Below are 16,062 nucleotides of genomic sequence, written 5' to 3' on the forward strand. Positions count from 1 at the left end.
GTTGGCTGCCCCATTTCTCACCTCTGAATTCTATTTTATTATTATTATTTTTTTTTGACAGGCAGAGTGGACAGTGAGAGAGAGAGACAGAGAGAAAGGTCTTCCTTTGCCATTGGTTCACCCTCCAATGGCTGCTGCGGCCGGCGCGCTGCGGCTGGCGCACCACGCTGATCCGATGGCAGGAGCCAGGTGCTTCTCCTGGTCTCCCATGGGGTGCAGGGCCCAAGCACTTGGGCCATCCTCCACTGCACTCTTGGGCCATAGCAGAGAGCTAGCCTGGAAGAGGGGCAACCAGCACAGAATCCGGCGCCCCGACCGGGACTAGAACCCGGTGTGCCAGCACCACAAGGTGGAGGATTAGCCTAGTGAGCCACGGCGCCGGCCTCACCTCTGAATTCTACTTCATCAATACACTTTCTCCCTCCGAACGCTCCTCTGTGAGCTGTCAGTAAGTTGAGAGCCCGATAACAGAGAGGATGGCGAACAAGCAGAAGTGGTATCTGGCACAGGGAGGAAAACAGGCCTTCCTCCTTAGTTAGCAGCACATTATAGGGTGACTGAGGATTCCACCCAGGAACACAACACAACTAGAGAGGAACATGGACAAAATGCTCTCTTCCCGTGTGTGCAGGTGCATGCAACCTGTACCCATGTAACCTGTGCCCCATACACACAGCAGGTGTATGGGGCAGCTAGGTCCTTTCCTGTGTGTCCCAGTCCTGCTCGGAGATCGTTCTCGCCCTTCGCTTGGAGTAGCCATCTTTGCATTGCTGGAGTAAGCACCCATCTTTCCAGATGTGTCTGATTCTTTGAACGGAAGAGATAACCTCATCCATGCTTTTTATGGAACCTCTGTAAAACCTCTGTCTTAGTGCCAGACATAAGGCATTTGGGATATGAAGATGAAACTCCATGGTCTGTGCCCTCGGTCCATCTAGCACAGGAGGGAGACAGACACTGTAGTGGACACCTACTGCCGTTTGTCCTCCAGCATTCAACCCCAGTTTCTCCTGTCACTGCATCCTCTTTTGTGAGGAATCCACCATTTGGGGTGGGCAGTCTGACTTCCATCATAGAAGCTAAAGGAGCTACACACTTCTCTCTCTACCCCTTTTCCATGCCTGGTACCACCACAGGGTGGGACACTTGGCTAGGCTCAGCCAAGTGGCTGCTTTGTCCTGGAACACAGACTCTTAATAGTGTTTATAAGAAACTCTGGTGTGGCCATAGGTTTCAGTCATCATCAAGTTGGTGCCAGTCCTCAGCTTCCTGCTGATTTTTCAACTCTTCTCTATCACGTTCCTTTGAATTGGGGAATAAGTAGTATCATTCCAGTGAGTTTATATATTTCTCTTGACGTGGCCAGACTTGTTTCTGTGGTCAACAGTGAAATCTCCCACTAATGCAAAGCCACTAATCTAGGAGGGAACCTCACAAAATGGAATTAAAAGAGACTGCACATTTTCCATGAACTTTCTAAGCACAAAAATAACAACCCTGCCCAAGCCAGCTCTCCTAAGTAGGAGGCTTACTGTAGGGATGCAGAGAGTGATACCGGAAGTGGGATGCCTACCAATGTCAGGTAATGAACTTGATGGAATGGGCCTAAAGGGTGCTTCTGTCTTAAGGGGCAGTGGTGTCCCAAGCAACTCAGGGTGGGTGGTCTCCCTGGTCTCGGTGAAGCCAGCATCTGACTGCACAAAAAAAGAACAAAAGCTATTTACCATCTTCAAAAATGGTAGTAACTGAAGCAACAATTTAACAAAATGATTGACTTCCTCCTGGGAGTCCTTTGACTACACTCTGAGGCTGAGACGGCATCTCAGAACTTTTCCAAAGGGCTGTGCCAACCAATCACTGGATTTGGGTTGCCCTGGGAAGGGTGCGTGATCTTGAGTGGGGTGACTTTCTTCCACACAGACAGGTCCTAAAGAGAGCTGACAGCTGAGGGCTGCCTGTGGGATGACTTCTCGGTCAGGGAGAATAAATCCCTTATAGCTGAAGGGAGATGCAGGCAGCACATTTCTGCATCAAAACATCAGGTCTTTTTGAGTTTCATGACCTTTCAGCTTTGCTTTCTAATGCCCGTGGCTGGAGTCTTTCCCAGTTCAAGTCCCGGGCAGAGAGAGTCTTGTCTGACCTTGGCCTGCTTCATAAATCACTAGCCATCACATGATTTTTCAACCCTTGATGCACTCAGTTACGGTTGGAAAACAGGATCAGATGTAGGAACATGGCCACCTTGGCTCCCCCATTGGACAGGATCTGTGGGCAAGGCTGGAGGAAATCCTAGTGGTAGGCATCCAAATGTCTCCTCCATACGCAATCAACAAAGCAATGTGCTATAGTAGATGAGTGTATGGGTATGCAGTAACTAAAATTTGTGTCCTAAACAAAAGACCTAAGTCTGCCTAGTAGATCCCAGATGGGCTCCCCACAGACCTGAATTAGGACTTGAAGAATGAGCTAGGAGGAGGGTTTTGCCCCAGAAGTAGTAGAGTGACATATATCAAGTAGAGGGAACTGCACGTACCAACGCCCAGGGGTGGTGACCCTGGAGGGCTTAGCCTTCTGGCCACCCCATGTACTCACTACCACTTACACAAGTGCCTGGGGGGCATTTTTTGGTTGCTTCTCAGAGGGACCATGCCACCCTCTGAATCATCTGGGGCACTCCTTGTTCCCACCTTTCATGAGCTGGTGCCACTCGGTTCTCTGGGCCAAGTCATGCCCCCCGCGCCCCACCCCAATCCTATTTGACACTGTGCTCTGCCAGAATCCCCATGTGGGGTGACATAACTTGGAGCCCCTGCTGCCTTTCAGACAGCAGCAACAGCCAGGTCAATGCAAACACGGGTCCCTCCTCGGTCACTGTAGCACCCTGAACTTGTGGCAGTGAACTACCTGGCCCCTTAGGAGATGACACCAGAGTGTGCTCTCCAGTTTGCTAACATCATCTCAATTCATCCGCATCCTGGTCCAATGAGGGCTCCAAGTGCTGTCCTTCCCACTCGACAGATGAGAGAACAGAGGCTCAGGGGAGACTGAGTTAATAACTCAACGCTTGTACACTAGAAAACATCCACTATATCAAATAGGAGCACAACACCAACGTGCAGTCACTTTGTAGTGCTTTTAGGGGACATAAAGAACTCTGATCAAGGGAGGACTCCCGGGTTCTACCCTTTGCTGCGTCATGCATGCCAAGAAATCTCAAATAAATAACTTACTCTCAGGGGCCAGCTCTGTGACACAGTGGGTTAATCCTCTGCCTGCAGCACTGACATCCTGTATGCATGCCGGTTCTAGTCCCGGCTGTTTCTCTTCTGATCCACCTTTCTGCTGATGGCCTGGGATAGCAGTGGAAGATGGCCCGAGTGCTCGGGCCCCTGCACCCATGTGGGAGGCTCCTGGCTCCTGGCTTTGGATCGGCCCAGTTCTGGCTGTTGTGGCCATTTGGGGAGTGAACCAATGGATGGAAGACTTTTCTCTCTGTCTCTCCCTTTCACTGATGTAACTCTACCTGTCAAATAAGTAAATAAAATCTTTAAAAAAAAAAATACTTACTCTGGGGGGCCTCATTTCGCTCAGCTGAAAAACCAAAAGGTTGCATTTCTATGAGCTTACTGTCCTTTCCAATTCTTAAATTATAGACATGATCATGGTCTTCTAAGACTGGTTTCCTGGAAGCACCCAATTCAGTGTGGTATCCAGTGAGAGCCCGTGAGGAAGCAGCAGTAAATAACGGGAATCTGGCCCATTCACTCACAGGTGTTGCCTACCTGCTCTCAAGACAGATGCTGCCCTCAAGATGGTCTGTCTGGGACAGAGAAATTCCTTTAAAAGAATCAAAACAGGGGGCCAGCGCTGTGGCATAACGAGTAAAGCCACAGCCTGCAGTGCCGGTATCCCATAGGGCCGCTGGTTTGAGACCTGGCTGCTCCACTTCCGATCTAGCTCTTTGCTGTGGCCTGGGAAAGCAGTAGAAGATGGCTCAAGTCCTTGGGCCCCTGCACCCACATGGGAGATCCGAAAGTTAGTTCCTGGCTCTTGGCTTTGGATAGGCGGAGCTCTGGCCACTGTGGCCAACTGGGGAGTGAACCAGCGGATGGAAGACCTCTCTCTCTCTGCCTTTCCTTCTCTCTAGGTGTAACTTTGATTTCAGATAAATAAATAAATCTTTAAAAAAAAAAAAAAGAATCAAAGCATGTCCATAGGTTGTAAATGACCTAAACAGGAGCGGGCACACCTGCACCTTCTTGAAAAGGTGGGTTGGGCGCCGCGCACCTCGGTCGGTGGATAGCACAGGGGACTGTGTGCTTTCTGCCCCTCCTTCTGAGTACTAGGAGGCAAAGTTCCCATCTGGGTCCCTTAGCAGGTTGTCCTGCTTGGACTCCAGACTTAGAGTTGCCAGTGTCTTCCACAGGTGGGGACATCGCCCATGCACGCCAGCCAACGCTGCTCCTCAGGTCCCCCCGCCCCTGCTGGGTTCTCTCCTTATTTCTCAAACTTGAGGCGCCCTGCTGAGATGGCAGCAGCCACAAATCCTGCCACTGCTCCCCTGCTTTCTCCCACCTGCTTCTGTTTTCACACTCAAGAATCCCAGTACAACCTCTTCAATAGACCAGTGTTTCTTAAACTGGAAAGATCCACTCGTCCTTTGATCCAAACTAAAGACATTCTTAAGGACTCCTCACCATCACCAATCTGCTAAGGTTGAGATAAATTATCTCTTTGTATCTAATTTCCTGAAAATGTGCAAATATAAAATCAGGTTTTAAAACTCCTGGGCCGGCGTTGTGGCTCACTAGGTTAACGCCCTAGCCTGAAGCGCTGGCATCCCATATGGGCACTGGTTCAAGACCCAGCTGCTCTACTTCCTATCCAGATCTCTGCGATGGCCTGGGAAAACAGCAGAAGATGGCCCAAGTCCTTGGGCCCCTGCTCCTGCATGGGAGACCTGGAAGAGGTTCCTGGCTCCTGGCTTCGGATTGGCGAAGCTCTGGCTGTTGTGGCCAATCGGGGAATGAACCAGCAGATGGAAGACCCTCACCCCCACCTCTCCTCTCTGTGTAACTCTGACTTGCAAATAAATAAATAAACCTTAAAAATAAAAACTCCTTAGGCTTACAGCCCTCATATGATTTATGAAACCAAAACAGTCTTACAAGTGCAGACAACACGACAAAATCCTAACAGGATTAATTTAATGTGGCAGACACTGCTGCTTTCGATTGCCAAAACTAAATTTCTGTGTGCGATATGGTTGGCATATGGGCCAACATGGCACGGACCCTCCGAGTGGGGCTTGCTTATGTCACCACGTGCCGTTTGTGGATTCCATTCTCCCATCCTGTTCTGACACCAGGAAGTCATCATTTGCCCATTCTGCCAACTGGCCTTCTCAAGAACGCGTCATTTACATATTAAGCCTCCCTCTTTTCTCATTAGCGCCTGCAATAATTCAGATGGAGTGCCCTGTGATCAACACACACGCGTGGGCAGCAGGATTACTGGTGGATCGTGAGATCAGTGTATCGGGTTGTAAGCACGGTTTTTAAACAAACGATGCAGAAAGGAAAATACCAAGTATCCCATGATGTCAGAATAAGTGTCATATTCAGAAAATCGTATTGCACACACACACCTGGGCACCCACACGCACCCACACATGTATGCACACAACCACACAGGGGTGACCAGTCCAAATCGATGCTGCTGTCACATCTCTGGGGCAGGTCCCTGACAGCCCGCTGTAGGTAGGAGGCTGATTAGTGGTCTCCCAAGATATTAGGGCCTAATCCTGGCACCTGTGTTACTGTATGGAGAGGGGCACGTCAAGCCCACGGCCGTGTAAGGCTGGCAAAATCATCTGGTCCAGCCTTTCCAAGGCGACCACAGGTGGGGCTTGAAATCTGAAAAATCTAACTTTTCAGCTGCTCATTTCGTGTGGCCCGTGAATGTTGGAAACATCCGAATGGCCCTTGGTAGCTAAACAGTTCCCCACCCCTGCAGGGAAACGGGATCTTGGTGGAGGACCTTGAGAAGGGCAGGCTCTCCTGCTGGTCCATGGGGGCCCTAAATGCTGTCGCAAGTGTTTAGGAGAAACACAGGGCAGATGTAACCTTGACAGACAGGTGGCCTGTGGACGTCGTGGGTTTGGCTCAGTGAACACACTTGGACGTGTGGCCTCCCGAGGGTGAAAAGACAAACCACTGAGTTCTAAGCCTCCCTGTAGGCTGGGATTTGCTCCAGGAAACCGATGCAGCCCCCACCTGCTGCCCACCCTGGCGTGGTCTGCAGTCTGGGGTGCAGAGGCACCAAGACCAGCAGGGAGGCGGGGACTGGGACATTTAGGAGGCCCAGGGCTGCTGCTGACCCAGTGGTTTGGAGTCTTGCAGTCTGCTGACAACTGGTGCAGCTGCCCCGGCTGGGCTCTGTCTGTGCGTGAGAATCTGCGTGTGGGAACTGAGTCTCTGCAGAATGGGTGGCTGCCGAAAACAAAGCATTCTGAAGGCCACCAATTCACACAAGCCACGACACGCTTAGACTGACTCCTTTACTTACATCGTCGTGAGCACGCAAACCCACACTGAGATAGCTCAGGTATCGGTGAGTTCCCAGGATCCTCTGCAGGCACTCAGGAACCCCCAGACCTCGGTGTGAGAAATTCGGTAGCAGCCACTTGGCTCTAGCATGGAGCAAGTAGCCATGCCTTTTTACATCTCTCGCACCTTACCTTAATTTGTGTGGGTTCGTCCGCCCACGGGCTGCACCCACCTGCTCCCCTTTCTTGAGTTGTTCTTGGCACCTGCTCCTCAGCGTGGCGCCACCTGCCCCCAGTTTTGAGGCTTGTGTGGGACACCGCCTCTACCCGTGCAGGTTGGGAGCCACCCTGTCCACCTGTTCCCCTACCTCTCTCTGCTGTAGGGCCTCCAAGCCTTTTGTCCCAGTGACTCCTTGGCCTTTGGCTGAACACAGGCTCAGAGAAACCGACTTATCTTAGCTCAGAATTAAGCAAAGACTTGGAGCAGAAGCTGCCTTACAAACCAACCCAAGCACAAACAGTGTCTCTGAGCCTAACAGACTTGCTGGTCTGGCACTTGTTTTCTGCTCGTCTCCACTCCTGAGTCTCCATCCCCATCCAAGCCTGACCTAACATGGGTCAGGTCCTTACCTAGCAAGCAGCAGCTACGCCTTGCACTTCCTTCTCAACCAAGAAAAACTAGGCCTGTGCCTCGAGTCCTTTCTCTCCTGTCCCATCACTGTTAATGCTGCCCACGGTAGCTCTGCTCTCTTTGCAGTAGCAAAGCCTTGAGCACAGGCCCCTGGGTTCCAACCCTTGTAAGCGTCCTGAACGTCCTATGTCTTCCCCACCCCAAGCCATGCCTGAGCTCCAAACCACCTGCTGCCACCAGAGCCACCTGCCTGGAAATGAAACTTGGACGAGACGCAGGTGCTCCTCTCTCTCTCTTGCCTAAACATTTCCTTGTCCTTGCACCAGCCCGTCCTGGCAGTGCCGAACGCTGCCTGAGTTTCTCTAGATCTTTCCAGACTGTTTCACAAACATCTGTTCATTCGCTCTCACCACAGCCTTGGGAACTGGTTGTTTGCATCACTCCATTGTATAGATTTAAAAACAACAACAACAACAAACTGGATTCAAGTTCAAGAGGCTCACTACGAGGCCGGTGCCGCAGCTCATTTGGCTGATCCTCTGCCTGCAGTGCCGGCACACCAGGTTCTAGTCCCGGTTGGGGTGTCAGATACTAGTCCTGGTTGCCCCTCTTCCAGGCCAGCTCTCTGCTGTAGCCCGGGAAGGCAGTGGAGGATGGCCCAAGTGCTTGGGCCCTGCACCCACATAGGAGACCAGGAGTAAGCACCTGGCTCCTGGCTTCGAATTGGAGTAGCTCTGGCTGTAGCAGCCATTTGGGGGGTGAATCAACAGAAAGGAAGACCTTTCTCTCTGTCTCTCTGTCTCTCTCTCACTAACTCTGCCTGTCCAAAAAAAAAAAAAAAAAAAAAAGAGGCTCACTACTTTCTTCATCATAGTGAGTAGCAGGAGTTGGCTTATGTGCCCTCTTTTCTTTCTTTCTTTCTTTTTTTCTTTTTTCTTTCTTTTTTTTTTTTTTTTTTTTTTGACAGGCAGAGTGGACAGTGAGAGAGAGAGAGAGAGAGAGAAAGGTCTTCCTTTTGTCATTGGTTCACCCTCCAATGGCCGCCACGGCCAGTGCGCTGCGGCCGGCGCACCACGCTGATCCAATGGCAGGAGCAAGGTGCTTCTCCTGGTCTCCCATGAGGTGCAGGGCCCAAGGACTTGGGCCATCCTCCACTGCACTCCCGGGCCACAGCAGAGAGCTGGCCTGGAAGAGGGGCAACCGGGACAGAATCCTTTGCCCTGACCGGGACTAGAACCCGGTGTGCCAGCGCCGCAAGGCGGAGGATCAGCCCAGTGAGCCACGGCGCCGGCCAATGTGCCCTCTTTTCTTCCTCTAGATGCTACCCACTTTCCACGCTCTGCCGTTTGCTCTCGGAATAGCAAAGACAAAACAAGGTGCGGGAGGAAGGAGTGATCCACAATGTCTCTCCAACAGGAGCTGCCAGACTGGGGTTACCTAGAAGCTTCCCTTGCAGTAAGTTTGGGGATCAGTCTTCTGATTAGGAGGAGGCAGCGTGTGTGAAAAACACGCCTGTCATAGTTTGACAGTTTCTGGACCAGGTCCACCTTCGCCCTAAAGCCTTCCGGGTCCTGACAAAGTGGCTGAAATCTGAGAGTCCACTCCCTTCCCTTTCTGTCTCAAAGGCACGGGGCGGTGGAGCTGTTGGAGTCAGACCCATTAGTACAACACAGCACTGGGGCTTGGGCAAGTCCATCCTTTCTGCATCCTGCATCCAGTTAGAGGAGCGGACCTGACACACAATTTGCAGAGAGGCTTTTTTTATTTTAACATTTTATTTATTTATTTGAGAGGTAGAGTTACAGAGAAAGAGGACTTTCATCCACTGGTTCACTGCCCAGATGGCCACAATGGCCAGAGCTGCACTGATCCGAAGCCCGGAGCTGGGTCTCCCACGCAGGTGCAGAGGCCCAAGCACTTGGGCCATCTTCCACTGCTTTCCCAAACCATAGCAGAGAGCTGGATCAGAAGAGGAGCAGCTGGGACACGAACCATTGCCCGTAGGGGATCCCGGCGCCATAGGCGAAGGCTTAGCCTATGATGCCACAGCACCGGCCCCTTGCAGAGCCTCTTGTTCAAAAAAACAGCAAGAATTTGAATTTCAAGATGATGACCACAGAGCCTTAATCCAGGAATGCGGTCCTTCTGAACCTGAGCTGCTTCTTTTTTTTTATTATTTATTTATTATTATTTATTTATTTTTTGACAGGCAGAGTGGACAGTGAGAGAGAGACAGAGAGAAAGGTCTTCCTTTTGCCGTTGGTTCACCCTCCAGTGGCCGCCATGGCCGGCGCACCGCGCTCATCCGATGGCAGGAGCCAGGTACTTCTCCTGGTCTCCCATGGGGTGCAGGGCCCAAGCACCTGGGCCATCCTCCACTGCACTCCCGGGCCACAGCAGAGAGCTGGCCTGGAAGAGGGACAACCGGGACGGAATCTGGCGCCCCGACCGGGACTAGAACCCGGTGTGCCGGCACTGCAAAGTGGAGGATTAGCCTAGTGAGCTGCGGCGCCGGCCTGAGCTGCTTCTAAAAATGCAAGTGTGCAGACCTCACACCTGCGAAGCCAGCGCCAAGAGTGAGGACTGTCCCTCGGGGAGAGTCAGTGGTGAGCGGAACTTGCCACTTCTTCCCTTGATCCATGGCTTCCCAGCCAGAACACCCACCTGCAGAGCTCCGCACAAATACAGGTCCCCAGAACCTCCCTTCTCCATATGATTCCAAGATGGGCATTTTACCAAGGACTTCCAGAAGGTTCTGGTAAATTGGCAACCACCTTTTTTAAGAACTTTAACTCAATTCTTAAGCTAGTGGTGAACTCCATAAAAGCGATGGTTTTACAAACCCACCCACTTCATTGGCCCAGTGGTCCTGGCACACAAAGACCCTCAGCCAAACAAAACCCAGAGCTCAACAGACCCTCTTAAATCAGCCACCCGAGCACGGATGGTGGCAGCCTGGGTACCACAGCCCTTTCTGCAGTTTAGCACTGATTCCTGGGCGCCACAGGTTGTGCCTTGTCTGCCTCACTCCTCATCGCTTTTTTTTAAAGATTTATTTATTTATTTGAACGTCAGAGTTACACAGAGAGAGAAGGAAAGGCAGAGAGAGAGAGAAAGAAGTCTTCTATCCACTGGTTCACTCTCCAATTGGCTGCAACAGTTGGAGCTAAGCCGATATGAAGCCAGGAGCCAGGAGCTTCTTCCAGGTCCCACATGGGTGCAGGGGCCCAAGGACTTGGGCCATCTTCTACTGCTTTCCAAGGCCACAGCAGAGAGCTGGATGGGAAGTGGAGCAGCCGGGGCTCAAACCGGCACCCACATGGGATGCCAGTACTGTAGGTGGTGGCTTAACCTGCTGTGTCATAGCACCAGCGTTTCCAATTCACATCCTTAATGTGTTGTCCTGCCTCTGGGGCCCTGTGGGTATCTGTATCCCTCCATGTGGCCCACAGGGAGGCTCTGGTTCATGTCCAAGTCCCTCCCAGTACTACAGGGGGCGTTCATTGCGGGGTCTACAAACAGCTTGAGATTTTCAAATCCTGATCCACAGTCACCTTGCGTGGACAGCTTGGCGTCCCTCACCTCGGTTAGCCTTCACTGCAGCCCTCTGAAAGAGACACTCTGACCCCATTCTGCAGATGAGAAAGCTGAGGACAACCTACGACTTTCTCTGCTAGGCAGCAGTAATGGGTTTAAGCACAGCAACCCTGCGAGGCCAGTGATGCAAGCATGAGTAACTCGTTTCCCAGCTCGGGAAACCAAGGCCCAGCGAGCTAGGCAGTGGCTCAAGGTCATGAATGCTGCCAGCAGAAGAGCTGGGGTTGGAGCCCAAGTGCCGTGACCCTGGGCCCGAGGCTCTTCCAGCCCCGCTCCCCTGTACCGTTCCTCACCTCTGGCCCTCTGGCCTCTCTGGCAGGGTCCTGCCAAGTCCTGAGGCTGCGAGGAGGGTGCCCTGGCAAGACAGCTCGTCCCGTGCCGATCCCCCTGACTCCCGGGAAGCCAGCAGCAGCCTCTGGGGTAGGAACACCTCTGCCATGCAACGGGACCTGCCAGGGTGGCCCCAGGTGTGGTGGACGGTCCCTGGTATGGTGGACGGCCCCTGGTATGGTGGATGGCCCCTGGTATGGTGGACGGCCCCTGGTATGGTGGATGGCCCCTGGTATGGTGGATGGCCCCTGGTATGGTGGGCAGCCCCTGGTATGGTGGACGGCCCCTGGTATGGTGGATGGCCCCTGGTATGGTGGGCGGCCCCTGGTATGGTGGGCGGCTCTGCCTGGGGAAGCAGCTCAGGTACAGGCCAGCATCACAACTCAGGGAGCTGAACGAATCCTTCTTCCCCACCTGTGAGAACCCAGTTTTCTGTGCCTCTTCGCTCTTGTGCCTCCACCCCCACACTCACCCCTTTTCCTGGAACTTGGGGTACCACCCAGCCCTGCCCCACAAACCTTTCCTTGCTGACTGCCTCACAGCAGCTTCTGTGCCTCCCGCCATGTTGCAGAAATCACAGGACAACTGGGCCCGAGTGACCCAGGAGCAAGAGAGCCCGGGGGACTGGAACCTGGCCGGGGGGGAGGGGGGTCCAGGGGAGACCCTGGAGGAAACAGGCAGCTCCCCCCGCGCTGGCCTCAGCTCTGATCACAGCTGGCAGTGTCCCAGCCAAGACCAGGCCTGTCCAAAACTCAGATGACTTAGCTGGAAAAGCAAAAATCATTACCATCATTATCTTCATCTTCATCATCCCTGTTGGGAACTTTGTTAACCAGGTATTTTGTGCCAGGCACTACTTTAAACACTTTCACATATTAGTCTATTTATTGAGCACTTAGCATGTCCAAAGTCTTTATTTATCAAATTCCCCAGTGACTCTAAGGAGCTGAGACTAGCCACCTGTCTCATAGGAGAGAGAGGTCAAGCTCAGAAACCTAAAGTCAGGGCCAGCACTGTGGTGATGCAGGTAAGGCCGCTGCCTGCACTGCTGGCATCCTATATGGACATTGGTTTGAGTCTCGGCTGCTCTACTTCCAATCCAGTTCTCTGCTATGGCCCGGGAAAACAGCAGATGATGGCCGAAGTCATTGGGCTCCTGCACCCACATGGGAGACCTGGAAGAAGCTCCAGACTCCTAGTTTCAGCCTGGCTGTTGTGGTCATTTGGGGAGTGAACCAGAGGATAGAAGATCCCTGTCCCTCTCTATCTCTCTCTGTAAGTCTGCCTTTCCAATAAATAAAATAAATCTTTAAAACATAAAGAAGAAGAAATCTAAAGTCACTCGCACAAGGTCACACAGCCAGTAAGTGATGGACCTACAATTCAAATCCAAGCACTGCTTCCCCCAAAACCTGGCTCTGATCCATGTGAACATCTTCAAATGTCACTCCTAGAACGAGACAAATTGCTGGCTGAGCAGCAGATGCCTGGCCAATGTGGGACAGGGGAGAAGGGGAGGACAGAGCTGGGCCTTCCAAGCCATTGGGTCACCAAGGTGTGGGTTCCTCACAGGAGCGGCTGGAGAGGCAGATTCAGTGTCCTCCCTTGGTGGCACGGGGGACAGCTCAAGTCCCTTATATAAAATGGCACAATATTCACGTAGAAGCTCCCGAATGCTTTAATTGGTCTCTAGATTGTGTCTATACCTGATTCAGTGTCATTGCTGCATGAATAGCTGTCGTACTGTACTGTTTAGGGAGAATCTCAAGGGGAAGATCTGTACCTGTTCAGAACAGATCCCATATATGTTGAAATGGGGGATGCAGAGCAGCCGACGCAGCGGCCGACTGCGGTAGGGAAGCGAGTGCCCGTGGACTTGGGAGGACCCTGGCCGAGGCCAGCACTTCCAGGATGGCCATGGCCCTGGAATCCTTTTTGCCCATCCCCGTAGATCTTTCCCCATCCTGTTTTACCTTCCACAGAATACAGATTCCAGGGGTGATGCCACCTGCCTGATTCTATACCTGTGTCCTGACTCACCCTTTCCACTCTACACTGCTGATCACACTCCCTGCCCTCTGGCGACCTTTGTGTCTACACTGAACCTGTGGACCTTGGATTTCCACTTTTGCTCTAAACAAATCCATCCCCAGGGATGCAGCTGAGGGCACTGCCCAGGGAGCTCACTGTGCTCAGGCAGCTGCCCACTGCCCATGGAGCGTGACTCAGGGAAGGAACCTGGGTTCACACGCAGGTCTTGCCAAGCATGGCTGCTGGCCTTCAGCAAGTTGCTTGGTTTGTTCTTCAAACACAGAAAGCAATGCGTGGCCACTGTAGCTGACATGCAGGTTTTCCTGAGCATCTAATTACGGAGCACAGAAAGGCTCTGGGAAGCATGCACCCAATTTCATCCTCAGGTCTAGGTTGTCACTTGGGTGCTGTCCACATAGCCTATGGGTAATCCAGCGATGGACTGTCTCCCTACCCCTGCCAACGGTACCTCCAAGCCTTCCTGGATCTCAGGCATGTGTGCTGGATGGAACTGACCCTACCCTACCTCCAGGTTTTGGGCCTCAACCAGCTTAAGCTAACATGGACACACCCTCCCTCTGCACACACCTGTTGATCTGGGGAAGAATGTGTAACTCAGTTGAGCCAGTGAGGTGTGTGATGACTCAAACACCTGTGGGAGCTATCAGAAGCTGTGTGCATTGGCCCATTTTTTGTGACTATAACTACGTACCTACAGCAGGCTCCTTCGTAAGGAAAAGAGTTATTCTGACTCACAGTTCTGCTCTCTCACCGCCGGTGACAGCCTTCTTGCTGGCACAGTCCCAGGATAGCACAGGGCGTCACACAGCAAGACACAGGGAGCCCACGTGTGTGTCTCTGCTGGTCTCTCTTATAAAGCCACCAGTACTCAGTCCTGGGGCTCCACTCTGCTGACCTCATGGAATCCTACTCACCTCCCAAAGGCCCCGCCTCTGCATGCCAGAGTCCCATTATGGTTCCACTCTTAATAACCCACAGTGGGGATCATATTTCACCACAGGGACCAGAGGAGGACGTGTTCAAACCATATCCAAGCCATAGCAACCTGATATCTTGCTCAGACCCTGGAAGGCCTGGCACCAGCCTAGCTCTTTGCTATCACAAGGTAAGAGCCTAAGACCACCATGGAGACCTCAGGATGAAGCCCACCCTGTGAGAGGCAGACAGAAACAGGGCCTTGGTGACTTACATTAGCTGCTGGAGCAACCCTTACCTGATACCATCCCAGCCACCTGCCACTCTGTAGCTCAGTTTGAGTTAGATTTTCTCATCGACAGCAGACAAGAGTCTTCCTACTGCTCCTCTCCTTGTGCAGGAGAGTAAAAGGAAAAGAAAGGCAGAGGAGGGGAGAAAAGAGGAGAGGTTGTGGAAGCCAAGTCTGCAGAGCTAACTTCTTGGTAGCTGCTCTGGAAAGAGGTCCAAGAGGGGAGACGCGGAGCTCTTGGCCAAATAAGTTACAGGGTTATTTGCAGATGTCAGTGGTCTCTCCTCTCCCTTCTCCCACAGATCATCAAGAGTTGGCGGGAGCACTAATCTCCACCACACACAGCCAAGGACAGATCACTACTCTGGAATCTGGGGCTCTGCAGAGCGCGTGGAGAGCAAGCCCCACAGCTGGGATGGAGGCCGCCTCTCGTAGCGACTCATCTGCATCCCAGAAGGGCAGCCTGTGCGCAACCCCATGGTCCCCTGTTCCTCCGAGCCCCAGCCCTGCCCAAGGGATGAACAGGACAAGGCCAAGGGCCAAAATTGCTAGCCCTCCAGAGACAGTCCAAGAGTTGCCTCTTGGGTAGAGAGGATGGCAGCTTAGTGGGTCCTTCAGGTGCCAGGCACGATGCCAGGGACAATGAAGACCCCCTGAGTGCTCTGAACCCAAGAGGAAGGAGGGGCTGGGCCTCGGGGGACTAGGTAGTAGCAGTCCCAAAGCCAGGACAGCCAGCTCAAGGGCACTTACCCAACTCCCAGCACCTGAGGTGCCAAGAGACAGGAGCCTACCTCAGTAGCAGGGGATCAGAGACACCCATGACCCAAGGGTGTGTCCACAGAGCACTGCACCCCATCCCAACGTCCAGTTCCTATGCTTTCCAGCTGTTGCCCTCTAAGAACCTCTTAGAGATGCAATTTTATCACCTGGGAAATCGGGGTAATGATGAGGCTTCCCATACAAGGCTGTTTTGATGAATAAGTGTATGGAAAGCACACTTCACACGGTGCCCAGTACACAGCAGAGTTCAACACAAAGCAGTTCCTTGGTTATTGGAGAGAAAAAGGATCTGGGATTCCGTGGGGAGGCTGGGGTCGGGGAGGGACCAGAAGCAAAGCCAAAGCTCAGTACCCACTCCGCACCCGTGGCCATGTGCCAGGCTCCCAGCTGCAGATGCAGAGCGGGATGCAAGCTGGTCCAAACCTGCAGCTCAGAGAGGCTGAGTCCACACAGGACTGGAGCCAGGCTTCCTGTCGATGAGCCAGCTGCAGGTGAGGTGGCCTCTGGGTGTGGTTAATTGACCTCGAAGGGATGTGCACAGTAGGCTTCCAGGGTTTGGACAGGGAGAGGCCAGAAAGACAAGGTGGGGACAGAGAGATGCACCTGGCACCTGGCATTTCAGAGGGGAGGCACTGGCACCACTGTGCCCTGTTTGTCTCAGTGATGTGGCCCAGTCAGTCAGTGGGAGGAAAAGACAAGGGCAAGGGAGTCCACCTCTCCCTGTGTGGGTTGGAACTCCATCAACCACAGCCCTGCAATGTGTGCCCATGTTTCTGTATCTAACTGTTTCACATTAAGAAAAATATTTTAACTAAAAAAATGCACTAATTTGAAAGAGAGGGAGAAGGATAGGAGGAGAGAGAAAGACAGAGAGAGAGAGAGATTTTCAATCTGCTGGTTCACTCTCCAAATGCCTAAAGC

Source organism: Oryctolagus cuniculus, chromosome 2 (assembly GCF_964237555.1).
Source record: "Oryctolagus cuniculus chromosome 2, mOryCun1.1, whole genome shotgun sequence".
Taxonomy (NCBI): Eukaryota; Metazoa; Chordata; class Mammalia; order Lagomorpha; family Leporidae; genus Oryctolagus; species Oryctolagus cuniculus.